The following is a 15,530-nucleotide window of genomic DNA, read 5'->3' on the forward strand; positions in this document are numbered from 1 at the left end:
TCGAAGATCTTCTTCTCCCTGGGATAGCTCGATAAGTAGTAGAATCCATCTCCTCCCCAAGCTCGGGAGGGGTTGCTTTTCAGACAAAAGAGATATAAAATCTCCCTTGGCAAAGGTCCTTCCCACTTCAGTTCATGGTAAAGTGGCCTCAAGGCTGACAAGACCCTGTAGGAGTTGGAAGGGCGCGAGCCCGACAAAATCCAAAAAGCCCTTAAAAAAAGGACTTCAAGGGCAATAAAGCCCCTGCCCTCATATGCTCTTGACTCCAAGCCGAGAGCTTCAACTTGTTGTCAGGACGACCATCTCTCGGGGCGAACAGCTCCGTTCGTTTAAAGTGGGTGCCCGACACACTAGCGAGCCTGACAATCCTAGGCAATGGCGGGCTAGGATGTAGGAAATTTGTCCTAATGAAGAAACTGAGCTCCAATAATGCTCGACCTCGAAGAATTCCCCCCTTGAGGTGCGAGCGGTAGTCAGTTCGGAGGTAGAGGGATGGCTTGATGATTCTTCCATCAGTGAGAATTTGAGTTCGCCTGGTTTGAAAGCGACTGTTACTTTAAGCGTAAGGTCGAGAGGAATTGGTCTGGGCTCAGGATCCGAGTCTAGATAGATCGCGACTCGAATTTTTTTCCTCTTTTTCTCTTCGACCTCATTAATTTGACGTCGGAAGTGAGCTCGAGTATCCTCTTGCGCACACTTCAATTTATGCTCACGAATCAACCGTTGATTCCGAGTAAAGGGCGACTCTGGGCTCAGAGTTGTCGGTGAATAAGGAATTGCGAGTACTGACCCCCACCGTTTTTCCAAATTCTATGACATCTAGCAAGAAAGAAAAAGGGTGAGGGCCAGGCACACAAGAAATTAAGGATAAAAATTGAGATGGTTCGAGCTCTAATGCCCAAGACCATGGAATAAACTCGATCAAAAGAACGAAATCAGGGTCGAAAGAGACCAGAGCTATTGAAAGAGTCGAGCCCGAGAGTGTATTCGACGTGAAGGGGGGAAGGTGGATTTATTTTCTAGAATCCCGAATTTTTAGGGAAAAAGATGGCAGTTACTCAAAAGGATGATATTTTTGGGAAACGTGCAAATTAAAAACCTTAATTCCAAAATCTTGTTTCTTAAGCTACATGAAACCCCCCAATACCAGAAAAGCTTCTTTTTTACACATTTCACCCCTAAATTTTTCAGTTAAAATCCTGATTCTAAACATGCCAAAATTAGTCAAATCAGAAAGCTTGCTTAAGGCAAAAGCGAGGACTTATAAATCTGGTAGAAACCAGGAATGCCATTTTTTCAAAAGAAACATATAAAAAGAAAAACAGGTGAATAAGAATCAGAAACTTACACACAATGACCGGCAGGTACAGAGAGATTGATGGACGAAGGAGTAGTTGCAGGAAAGCACTCACAGAGTCGTGGACGCAAATAGCTTTTTGTTTCTGTGGTTTGGAAAACATGCAAGAACAGAAGTTCTGGTTTTTTTTCTTTTTTTCTCTGAAAACTCAAGACGTGAAAATGAGAAGAAGAAGAACATGATACAAGCATATTTATAAGCCCCAGGGAATGTCAAAGGTCGGGCTGATCTGAGCCATTAACCAGATTTTGTATCTGATCCGACGCTCAGGCACGAATAAAGTAATGGCGGCATAAAGTTGGCAGGAAAATGGACGTGGGCATGGTGCAAAAGGCACTCAAGCACTCTGATTAATCAATCCCTAGTTGACGCATGTCTGCACTCGAGTATAATTAATGGTACAGTTTCCAAGAGGGGCAGTTCAAAAGTTTCATTCTCATAGGATTCGAACTGATACTTTTGAGGAGGCAAAATGTTACACCCAGATTTCGAACATGAGAAGTTATGATCCCGAAATCTAGGCTCGTAATCCTTCAGTTGGACCACTTTGTTGCAAGTAACGACCACGAAAAGCTTGAGGATGTGTAACCTCAAATATGCTCTGAGCTCGTAACAGCAAAGGGTTACACACTTGTATATATTGCCTAATGCATCTCTTGCCTTCTGACAAGATTGTTCGAGCTCATGAGGTGTAAGCTCGAATGAGATGACTTCGTCAATGGTTACCTGTTCTAAGTGTGGGCGAAGTTAGATGACGAGCTCGTGATTGATAGATAGCCTCGAAGATGTAATGAGTTATGCATTTGAACTAATCGATTGTGTATGAACGTATTTATTGTTGTGAAATCCCAATGTTTAAGGGATATTATGTAATTTGTTATCCAATCCCACATTTTATGGGATGTTTCCGTGTACGTAGGAAATAATACATTAAATGACATTATGCTATTTGATTTACAAAATATCTTCCCAAAATATGTGGGAATGAATTTTGAAACATTCTCTATAAATAGAGAAGGAAACTCCATTTGTGGGGGATGGAAATTCTGAGATCTTGAGAGAAAACTCTGGGCAATTCTCCCTGAAAATTCCCAGAAAACTCACAAGTGCTAATATCATAGGCATGTGGACTAGACAGATTTAACTGCTGAACCACGTAAAAATCTCTTGTATTCATTTTTATTCACTTCCTCTAATATTTACTTATTTAATTGCTCTCCTTTTTAAGTTGACGAAAAACGGCGTCAACAATATTATTTCCAAATCTTCCGTAAAAGCTGAATATTGAGCTATGAAAAATGCAGCATGTGAAATCACTTGGTTGCAAAATCTTCTCAAAGATATTGGTGTATCTCATTGCCGGGCAGCTCTTTTGTATTGTGATAACATTGCTGCCATATTCATATCTCTAAAAATATGGTCTTCCATGAACACACCAAGCATGTTGAATAGATTGCTACCTAGTTCGTGACAAAGTTAGCAAGTGGGTCTCTCAAACTCATCCATATTGGCTCCAAAAATAATATAGCAGATGCAATTTCTAAGGCTTTATTTCCTACACACTTCAATGATCTTATCTCCAAGATAGGTTTAATCAATCTATACACTCTATCTTGACTGGGACTATTAGAGTTAGCTTAAATTTAGTCAAATCTTATTTAACTAATTTTGTTTTATTGTGTAACAAAATAGGTTAGCTTAACTAACCTATATTTTTTTGTCACAGCCTATATATATCAAATTAGGCTTAATCATGTACACACTTTTACTGATTCAATAAAACAAAAGACTTTTGTTTTCTCTAATAATATATAGAAAACAAATACCTTTATAATTATATATATAAATCTTGGAACAAAAATCTAATTTAGATGGATTAAGGGACAGTTTTAAATAAAATAAAAAATTGTAAGAAAGAAAGATGATTTTGTAGTCTATTGAGAGCATGATGAAGAATGAAAGATACAGTGTGATTTCGTATTATATTATAATAATCTTTTTGTAAATTGCTATGATAAATTCCACCTTATTTGGTTTCGAGGAAGGTCCAAAAAAAGGAATAAATGAATTATAAATTAAAAAGCACATCCAATCCAAAGAAGTGAGAGAATATGAGTCAACGAAGAGTCAAAGAAAGTACTCTTGTTCTTTTCATCGAAATATCCTTCAATAATATTTAATTTAATAAAGAAAGACAGCAGTGACGTGGTCTTTGCTGTGATACGTTGTATTCTCTTAAAAACAGCATCCAAACATAAATAAATATCTTTTAACAAATATATATAATTTTGTATTTTTCTTTATGACATAGACGATGAATATGGTGCTTTTTTGTCTTTTTCCTTCTGCCGTTTTGTATATATTTTTTTATTAGTAATGTTAATGTATTAAACGTATTATATTTATGTCAGATTCGACTTGTATAACATGCTCGTGCATGTGTATTATGGCCTACTTCCATTATTTATATATATATAGTGGTTAATTTTTTTTTTTTAGAAGATTTCACCTTAAGTTTTATTGATAGTGTTTTTAGTATTCTCGAATTATAAATAATTTTTTGTATGATTTTTTTATGACTGTGTATATTGTAGTTATTTAAAATATCCTGCAAATTTTCATAAAATTCCGAATAGTTTACAGTATCGAAAATTAGATTCAAACATGTTGTTTTTCACGCATATAAAAAAAATTAATCACGTATGCAATAACATGTTTGAACTTAGTTTTTCGGTACTGTAAACTATTCGAGATTTTCTGAAAATTTGCAAGATGTTCTAAATAGCTACAATATACACAGTCATAAAAAAATCACGCTGAAAACTGCTCACGGATCGATAACACTGAAAGCTCCACCGATAGGGCTTAAAGTGAAGCTCCTGTAACAAAATTCTCATATATATATATATATACTAGTTACAAGTGGAATACATATTTAACTACTTTTATTTTAAAATTTTATTAAATATATTTATTAAGTTTTTATAATTATCATATAAATTTTAAATAAATAAAAAATATTATATATATATAAGAATTACAAAAAATATATTAAAAAAATAAATATAAATATTGTTTATGGTAATGTTATTCTAATTTTGCTATGTAGTTACTAAATTTTTTAATAAAAATTAAAATTATGTATTATATATTATTATAATAATAATATTTAAATTTATATTAATATAATTATTAAATATCTAGTTTTCTATTAAATATTATTATAATAATGATATTTTATAATATTTAAATTTATATTAATATAATTAATAAATATTTATTTTTAATAATTTTTAAAAATATATTTATTTAAATATTTGTAATATTCTATTAAAGTTAACAAAAAAATTTAGTTAAATCGATAATTTTTATTATCTGTTGACGCCGTTTTTCGTCAACAGATAAAAGAAGAGAGCACGTAAACAATTAAAGACAATAGCTAAAACAAACAAACGAATCAGACACACGGTTTTTACGTGGTTCAGCAGTTAAATCTGCCTAGTCCACGAGTCTCTGTTATTAATCTCAAGATTATCTCTGAACAATTCTTTAGCATGAATTCTCCAGAGTTTTCTCTCAATGATCAGAATTTCGGTCCTCTACAATGGTGCATGACTTCTCTATTTATAGAGAAGGATGCAGAATACTATCCCACATATTTTGGGTAGTTACTCTTTTGTGAATAAAAATAAATGGCTTTAAATGCCAACAATCAGATATAAAAGGAAACGTTCCCCAAAGATCAGGAAACGCATAACTGACTAAATAATATCCCACGATTTTTGGGGATTTACATCAATAAATGAGGATTATATCCCATATCTACAATACTTGTAGATATTCAAGGTAATCATAGCGTATCTCCAAGGCTTCAGCATCTAAGGTTTCACGTCATTGTGCGAGCCACTGACATTTCCCGAGCTGACATGCTTTCGAGATAGCATATCGAGCTCGAGATCCCTGCTTCGAAGTTATTCCTGAAGATGAGGGGCTCACAGAGCTATCCTTCGAGATCGAGATCATTTCGAGGTCACCATATTCGAGGTCTGTATCATACTTTGCAGGCTCCGATTTACAATCGTAGAGCATACCCTAACCCTCACGAGACCATTTAATGCGAACTCAGCTTTCGAGGTCATATTTGCTATGGCTCGAAATCTGGGTATAACATTTTGCCCCCTCAAAAGTATTTGTTCGAATCCTAAGAGAAGGAAACTTTTGAACTACTCTTTTCGGGAACCATACCGTCACACTCTTAAAAACGGACACGTGCCAGATGGGTATTGCTCACTTTAGGTACTTGAGTACCTTGGGAACATGCCCACGATCGTTCGTCTGACAGCTTTTCGGCGCCATCTTATCATCGACTCCCCTCCATTCGATCTGTTGAGGATTTTAATCAACGCTCCTGATTAATTCGGTTTTCCCACCTATTTATACAAGACCCCCTCTTCGTCTTCTTCACATTTGCTCATCACAGACCAGAAAAAAGAAAAACACTCCCTAAACCTCTTACCACAGTTTATGCTCATTGCATGTTTTCTAGGCCGAAGAAACAAAAGAATCCTGGTTTGTACGAATCAATGAGTTCTTTCCTGCAACCTCTTCTCCACTCGACGATTTCGCTGCACTCCCCATCACTGTGTAAGTACGCCATTTTTGTTGTTCCTTTTATACTGTGCTTGCTGTGTATGTTAGTTTACGTTCTTAGCATGATGCGATAGGAGGGTTTGAACCGATAGGTTTTTAAGCTTTCTGGATTTTCACTCTGGAAGTTCGTCTCTGGTTTATATCCAGATTCGACGTTTGAATGTGGTTTCAACTTTCTGGGTTTTGATTCAACTTTATGGGTTTTGAAAATTTTAGGCTATGTTTCTTGTACACCAAGTTTTCGGGTAAAAACCCTTATTCTTGACAATTACACGAAACCCGAAAAAACCCTTTCCTGGCTAACCGCCACCTTTCTTTCCCTTGAACTTTGGGATTTTCAAAAAATCATCCACGTTCTTTTTCTTCCTTGTGGAATACGCGCTCTGACTCTTTAGCGAGGGTCTTAATATTTAGTTTCTTGCCCTTAGATGTCCGAGCTCATCCTATCGAGTTCGTGATCCTTGCATGCATGGCCCTCACCATTTTTTCTTTCTCGTTAGATGTCACAGAATCTGGAAAGACGGTGGGGGTCATTACGAGCAATCCCTTACGAGCCCAAATCTCCGAGCCCGGAATCGATCTTTGTTCGGAACCAGCGTCGGATTAAAGAGTACGAGATCGCACGCGAGCAAGAAGACATTCGAGCCCACTATCGCCGCCAGATTGACGAGGTCATCAAAAAGAAGAGAAGGGTTCTTCGAGAAGCCATCTATCCGGAGCCTAACCCAGGACCTAGGCCAGTTCCCCTCGACCCTGCGTTAAAAGTCACAGTAGCATACCACCCGGGGGAACTCCAGTTTTCCCTAATGGCGGAGCCTTCGTCTTCGCAGCCTAGGAGGGAGATGTTTGAAGCCGAATTCTACCAGAGCTCGGTTACCACCTCCGACCAGATAACTGACATTCTGGCCATTCATGGCCTTAGCTCGCTAGACACACTGAAGTGTCGAGCTCCGACAAGGCATGAACGGAGCTGCTTCGCTCCTGGGGGCCGCGATTCTAGTGTGAAATACGCGGCCTGGAGCCAGGAACACCTAAAGGCAGGAGCTTTGCTGCCCCTGAAGTCCTTTTTCAGAGATTTCACCGATTTCGTTGGGTTGGCTCCATTCCAACTCAACACCAACTCATACAGGGTGCTGTCTGCCCTGAGGTCCTTATTCCACGAGCTGGGGTGGATAGGACCTTCACCCCAAGAGATTTTATATCTCTTTTGTTTGAAGAGTAATCCCTCCCGAGCTCGGGGAGGAGATGGTTTCTACTATCTTTCGAGCTACCCCAAAGAGACAAAAATCTTTGAAGACCTTCCGAACCATCCCCCTGACTTCAAGAGGGCTTTTTTCTGGACAGACGGTCTGTTCCCGTCTCGACATCGTTCGTTTAGGCGGATTCGTAAGTATTCTCGTTACTTTCTATTTTTGAGCTCGAATCTTTAGCCCTTGAATCCATGTTTAGTTGAAGTGTATCTCGCCTTTCAGCTAACTTTCAGCGTCCCACCCCTGACGAGACAATGAAGGAGCACAGAGAGAGCCTGCTCCGACTCCCTTATGGCAGGAGGTCTCTCTCATTTCTGCTACATGAGGACAAGCTACGAGCTTGTGGGTTGTTAGGACAGGGCCAGTCAACCTCTGACTGGTCCATTAACAAATATGAACGCTGGGAGGAAGTGCCTCTGCCCACAGGCATCCTTCCTCCGAGGAGGGAAAGGAAAGAATCTCTCCCAATTCGCTCGAGAAGTCCGCGGTCGGGGAACGAGGCAAATGATGAAGCCTCAGGTTCGGACTCCGATGGAGGTAAAACCCTTCCTACTTCGCGAATGTGGTCTCCCACTTTATTAAAACACAGGCCCAATAGACTAGTCTCGTGCCCACAGGATAGATACCACTTCTACATATGGAGTTGGGTAGATGACTGTGTCCATAGGTTTGATAGTGGGCTCGGGAAATACGACACTATGTATACCACGGACGAGATGTGGAATGGGATAGCTGTGCAGTATGGGACCAATGATTATAGGGACCTTTCGAGGTTATCACCAACTTATAGGGAAGGCCCTCCCCCCGCCTCTTCTGAAGACGGGGGAATTTCATGGTCCCCAAGCTCAAGCTCGGGGGAAAGTTCCAGTTAGGTTTTTTCTTTCACCACTCTATATAGTGTTGAAGTAACTTGTATTTCAACATCATGGAACTTTGCTGCAGCAACAGCAAGTCAGAGAGCAAGCCCAGAATGATGTTGTAACATCATAGAACTTTGCTGCAGCAAAACCAAGTCAGAGAGCAAGCTCAAAACTGATGTTGTAACATCATAGAACTTTGCTGCAGCAACAGCAAGTCAGAGAGCAAGCCCAGAATTGATGTTGTAACATCATAGAACTTTGCTGCAGCAAAACCAAGTCAGAGAGCAAGCTCAAAACTGATGTTGTAACATCATAGAACTTTGCTGCAGCAACAGCAAGTCAGAGAGCATGCCCAGAATTGATGTTGTAACATCATAGAACTTTGCTGCAGCAACAGCAAGTCAGAGAGCAAGCCCAGAATTGATGTTGTAACATTATACGAACTTTGCTACAACAAAAATGCCCCAGAATATAACTTCTATTTCTCCTCAAAAATTGCTACAACTTCACCCAAACTTCGCAGCCCCTTTTTGATTCCATTTTCCAAGAAGTGTTTGATTTATAGTCGTCGGCTTGACTTTATGGAAAAGTGCTCATCAAAGAGCGGTTTTCGCCCATAGAGAGTGGCATATGCCCTCACATATGGTTCTTCATTATGAATGCCCTCAAGCTTGGCAAGATGTGAAATTGACAGACTCATGTGCTCAACTCGACTTGCTTTCGATGATTGAGTGTGGTAGATACCAAGATACGATGCTATTGGTGGCGGAGGAGTTGGTGGCCAAAAAGGATCTTCATATGTGTATGCTTTCATGACTAATGGCTTCCAAAGTTGAGAATCAAGGACTTGTTGCTCTTGAAAGTGTTGCATAAGTGGTGGTGGTGGGTGGACATCTAACTTTTCAGCACTGTTTTGCTCACACATTTTCTCAGCATCTTGGGAAGAGATAGAGCTTGACAAGCTTGACTTCACTATTTTCTCTCCTTTTTCTTCGCTACTTTGGATTGAAGTGGGCTCCTTGTGCCACTTCAAATTTTCCCCAAACTTCTCTAACTCTTCACCACTTCTCAAAATGACCTCCTCACTTTTCTCTTTTCCCCTTGCATTTTCCATATCACTAAGCAACTCTTTGGCCAATAACCCAATTTGATTCTCCAACTTCTTCAAGGATGCATCTTGGCTTTGAATCAAGGCATCATTTTTAGCCATAAACTCCCTCATCAATGCCTCAAACGAACTTGATTGATCAACTTGGGGAGGTTCCTCTTCTATGATAAAATCTTGAAAATCCTCCAATGTTTCCTCCCATAATTCTTGAGTGCAATCTTCAAAAGTAGGCTCCATATGGCTAAAATTGTTCTCCAAAACTTGGTTGGTTATTGGAGAAAGCAAACAATACCACTCATCATATTCCACCATATCTTCCAACATCCAATAGGCTTCATCAATGGATAATTGGTAGAAATTTGTGGTACCATCTCCTCTTTCTAACCATTCTCTTGTGGTGGCATGCAACCCATTGAGAAAGACTTCAAGTAAACACTCTCTAGAGAGACTATGGTAAGGGAACCTCATGAACAAATTTTTGTATCTCCGCCACGCTCTATGTAAAGGCTCCAAGTCATGTTGAACAAAGTTAATGAGTACTTGCCTATGAGACATCTCAAGTACCTCGCAAAAGAACTAAACAAACAGGCGTAAACAGGAACTAGGAAAAATAAAAATAAACAAATGAAAAATAAGAAACCAAATTGACAAGGAATTGATTTTAACAAACAAAAATTTCACTAAATTCAATCCCCGGCAACGGCGCCAAAAACTTGTTGTGAAATTAATAGTGCGTGCAAGTATACACAGTCGTCAAACAAGTAATAAAGTGATAAGTCAAGTATCGTCTCCACAGGGATTGAAAATTGGAAATTAATTCACAAAATTAATTACTCACAAATTGGTTTCAAATAAAAGTAAAACAATAAGATAAAACTAAATTAATGAAAAGCAAATAAAATTAACGAACAAAAACTAAGAGAAGAAACAAGCTAGAATTATTAAATTGTCCTAAAAATGCAATTATGGTAACAATGTTGCAGATGAATGCTATAGCAACTGGGCAAAGTTGACTAGGAATTTAAATTTCATAATCCTTTTTCCAAAGTGTTTATGGTTTGGTTCTTTAATTAATTAACATATTCCTATGCCCAATTAATTTCAAGAACACCAATATAAGTGCAATTCCTATAAGTCATGCAAGGTGAAAATATATCCCTATACAATCACAAATCCAAATCTAAGAAATTAAGAACTTGCATCATTCAAGTTTGTGTCCATTAACATTAACCTTTCCAGAATTAATATTAATTCATCAACCCACAATTGGTGATCAAGCAAAAGTAAGCATTAGGCAATATACACACTTGAATGAACAAAACTCATCCACCAAACATTCATGCAACAAAGTACCAAATCACAATTTCAAGTCAAGAAAATAATACTAGCAAAATAGAAATTAACTCATAAATAGATGTGCAAAAATACAAAATTCTAAATTAGAGAAAGATAAAAAGAAAAAACCCATATGGAGTTTGTCACAAGACTCCAAGCTTTTCCCCCAAAATCCTCTTCTTCTTCCTCTTGATTTTTGCCAAATCTCTAAATAAAATTACTAGAGAAAAATACCAAAACCTAAAACTAACAATCAAATAAAATATTTTTTTTCTTTTTCTTTTTCTTCATTTTTCTGGGTGTTTTTCTCTCTACAATGGCAGCTCTCCCTCTCCAAAATGGTGGCTGCTCCAAGGTTGAAGAAGATAAAAATTAACTCTCTCTAGGGCTCCAAAATTGGGTATAAACCCTTTCTTTTTCTTCTACACGTGGGGACCACATCCTTTTCCTTTTCAGAATTTTGCAGCTCCTTTCCACCTCATCTAAGTACCTGCCAACTGTACAGAGTTTATGTTGCTGACTGCCCACACTTTGCTGCAGCAAAGTTGACTGATGTTGCAACAAAATGCCAGAATTTCAGCTCCAAGATGATTTCCTTGCACATGTTTCACTAAGCTTTCCAAGCATCCTTTCTTTTTGCCTTCAAAATAGATACCACATTTTTAGAATATAATCCCATTATTTTCCACAAGAGTTATCATTAATTAAAATAAAATACACAAACAAAATTAAAAGACAAAATGACTAAAACCACACAATAATAACACAAACACTCTATTTCACTTAAATTTTTAAGTTCAAAAGCTCAATTAATAACTCTAAAATATAGAGTTATCACTGTTGTTGTACGAGAACTCGATCAGCGGCAGGTACTTATTCCATGATCCTCCGAAATCAAGTATACACGCGCGTAGCATATCCTCTAAGATCTGAATCGTACGCTCGGACTGCCCATCTGTTTGAGGATGGAAAGCTATACTAAAACTTAACTTAGTACCCATAGCTTGCTGTAAGCTTCCCCAAAATCTTGATGTAAATACTGATCCTCTATCTGACACTATAGTCTTGGGGACTCCATGCAACCGTACAATCTCTCTTGGATGTAGATGTCTGCATATTGGTCTGCCGTGTATGAAGTCTTAACAGGCAGGAAATGAGCCGACTTGGTTAGTCTATCTATTACTATCCAAGCGGAATCATGCTGCTTATTCCTCTTTGGCAGACCCGTCACGAAATCCATGGCTATGTCGTCCCACTTCCATTCTGGCACGCTAAGTGGTTGTAATAAGCCTGCAGGGCGCTGATGCTCCGCTTTCACTTGCTGGCATACCAGACACTTAGATACATACTCCGCTATGTCCTTCTTCATCCCTGGCCACCAATAGATTACCTTGATGTCATGAGTCATCTTGGTAGACCCTGGATGAACTGAGTACGGGGTACTGTGCGCTTCTTCTAGGATCGTCTTCTTAATACTTTGATCATTTGGCACGCATACCCGATCCTTATATCTCAATAAGCCTTGGCTAGATATTGAGAAATCTGTATTCTTGCCTTCTCTGACTGCTTCCATATGTGGTGCTAGCGATTCATCATGTCTCTGACCAATTCGTATGTCCTCTAGCAGATTCGATTGGATAGACAAGTTAGCCAGCTTGCCTACAACCACTTCTATTCCGGCACTGATAAGCTCCTGCTGAAGCGGCTTTTCTATTCCGGATAAGGCTGCTAAATTCCCATAGCTTTTCCTACTAAGCGCATCGGCAACTACGTTCGCCTTCCCTGGGTGGTATAGGATTTCACAGTCGTAATCCTTGACTAACTCGAACCACCTGCGCTGCCTCATATTGAGCTCCTTCTGAGTAAAGAAGTATTTTAAACTTTTGTGGTCCGTATAAATCTCGCACCGTTCTCCGTAAAGATAATGGCACCAGATTTTTAACGCAAAGACCACCGCTGCCAACTCCATATCGTGAGTTGGATAGCGTTGCTCATACTCCTTTAACTGACGAGAGGCATAGGCTATCACCTTGTCGTTTTGCATCAGCACGCATCCCAATCCTAGCTTTGATGCATCACAGTAGACAACGAACTTATCGTTGGGTGTCGGTACACTAAGTATTGGTGTTGAGCAAAGCTTATCCTTAAGCAACTGGAAGCTTTCCTCACACTTATCATTCCAGTTAAACTTTTGTTGCTTCCGGGTCAGGTTGGTGAGCAGAGTGGCTATCTTAGAAAAGCCCTCTACAAACTTCCTATAATAACCTGCTAGCCCTAAGAAGCTTCTTACTTCTGACGCGTTCTTTGGTCTAGGCCAATCCTTCACGGCCTCTACCTTTGATGGATCTACTGCAACTCCGTCTTTCGATATGATGTGCCCGAGGAACGCCACTTGCGAAAGCCAAAATTCGCATTTCTTGAACTTGGCGTAGAGTTGATGCTCCTTCAATCGTGTCAAAATCAGCCTCAAATTTTCCTCGTGCTCTACTTCATCCTTGGAGTATATTAAAATGTCGTCGATGAACACAACGACGAATTTATCCAAGTAGTCTTTGAAGACCCTATTCATTAAGTCCATAAACGCGGCTGGTGCGTTAGTAAGACCAAAAGACATAACCAAGAACTCGTAATGTCCATAACGAGTCCTAAAGGCTGCCTTAGGAATATCTTCTCCCTTTACCTTGAGCTGATGATACCCGGACCGTAAATCGATCTTAGAAAATACAGTCGCACCTCGGAGTTGATCAAACAAATCGTCTATCCGAGGTAGCGGGTACTTGTTCTTGATCGTTACTTTGTTCAGCTCACGATAGTCTATGCACATCCGCATACTCCCGTCCTTCTTCTTCACGAATAGTACCGGAGCTCCCCATGGTGAATGGCTTGGCCTAATAAAACCTAAGTCTAGGAGTTCTTGTAGCTGCGTCTTTAACTCCTTGAGTTCCGTAGGTGCCATCCGGTATGGTGCCTTAGAGATAGGCTCGGTGCCTGGTACTAATTCTATCGTGAAGTCTATTTCTCGATTTGGCAGCAATCCTGGCAAGTCATCGGGAAAAACTTCTGGAAATTCTTGTATAACCCGAACATCTCCAACTTTAAGTGATGTCTCCTTCTCCACATTCGTGATGCTGGCTAAGAACGCTTGACATCCTTTCTCCATCATTCTCTGAGCTTTGAGAGATGACACTAACGGGGTGCGCAATCCTGAAGCTTGTCCCATGAAGCATCGTCTCTGGCCGTCAGGAGTCTCGAACATCACCTTCTTGCGTCTGCAGTCTATCGTTGCGCCATGCCGTGCTAGCCAATCCATGCCTAATATTACGTCGAAGTCCTTGATCACTAGCTCTATCAGGTCTCCTTCTAGTTCTATATCCTCAATCTTGATCGGTACGCCTCGTACTATTCGTGATGATAGAACTACTTTGCCCGAAGGCAACTCGGTTACAAACCTAGTTCTAAATCTTTCACTAGGTTTGTCTAGTTTTTCTATCATTCCTAACGAGATATACGAATGAGTGGCACCCAAATCAAATAATACATGACATAAGTTATTGAGGATAGAAACCTGACCTGTGACCACCTTGTTGCTAGCATCGGCCTCTCCTTGGTTTAAAGCAAAAACCCTAGCAGGAACCATCTTTTCATCCTTCTTCCCTTCTGGCTTTTGCTGAGGACAGTCTCTTTTACGATGCCCTTCTTGACCACAGTTGAAACACTCCTTGGTGTTGGTGCGGCATTCTCCAGGATGCTTCTTCTGACACTAAGAACATGGCGGGTATTCCACGTAGCCCGGCCTATTTCCCCCATTATTCGTACGTGCCCTTTTATCGCTGTCGAACTTCTTGTTATCAGGATGCCGTCTTTTCTGGCCGTTACCGTTGTTGCTGGACTGACTGTTGCCATTATTGTTGTTGTTGTTCCGACTAGCCTGAGGTTGGCTCTGTTGTTTGGGTTCCGGCTTACTGGATTCTTCTTTGCTTACATTGGCCTACAACCTTTCTACTTCGATTGCCATCTCAAGAACGTCGTCATATGTAGTGTTTCCCGGGTTTGCTAGTTTAACCCCCATCTCAATCTTCGGGTGAAGTCCTCTAACAAACTTGTTCACCCTCAAATAATCGGTTGGAACCATCTCTGTCGCGAACTTTGCTAAGCGGTCGAACTGACGAGCATATTCCACCACTGTTAAAGTACCCTGCTTCAAGTTGGTGAACTCCTCAACCCTCGTAGCGAGTACAGTCGAATTGTAGTACTTTTTGTGGAACAGCTCCACAAATCGGGTCCATGTCATGGTGGCAGCATCATGAGATTGCTGGACCAAGTCCCACCATATCCTGGCATCTTTCTTGAGCAAAGATGAGACACAGGATATGCAGTCCGCATTGCTGAGATTCATGTGTGTCAGAATCGGCTCCACATTCCTTAGCCATTCTTCTGCTTCAAAGGGGTCCGTAGTCCCTTCGAAGTTTGGAGCGTGCTGCTTGCGGAACCTTTCATACATTGGCTCCAGGTGCTGTACTGGATACGGCGCGTAATTTGTCATTGGCCATCCCCCATATGGACCAACTTGTTGGGGTGCTGGGGCCATTGGCTGTGGCTGCGGCTGAGGCTGAGATTGAGCCTGTTGGCATTGTTGCTGCAGAAGTTCCTCGACTTGCTGTCGCAGTCTGGAAATCTCCGCAGTGTTGTCAACTGGTGGTGTCGGCGCGTTGCGGCGAGCAGTAGCACGCACTCCTCTTCGGCGAACTGTAGGGACCTCATTGGTCGCTGGAACATTGTTGGAGTCGTTTCCGTTGGTGCGTGCAGAGTTCTAACAGTTGAAAGAAACATGTTAGAACTTTACCTAATAGGCTCTAAGGCAAAAACTTATTCTAAAACAAACATATCTCAAACCTATTTATTATGACTTTTTTATGAAAAGTTATATAAGTCATTATTTATTAGTTAGAGTGGGTTTCTATACTTAGAAA

Source organism: Humulus lupulus, chromosome 7 (assembly GCF_963169125.1).
Source record: "Humulus lupulus chromosome 7, drHumLupu1.1, whole genome shotgun sequence".
Lineage (NCBI taxonomy): Eukaryota > Viridiplantae > Streptophyta > Magnoliopsida > Rosales > Cannabaceae > Humulus > Humulus lupulus.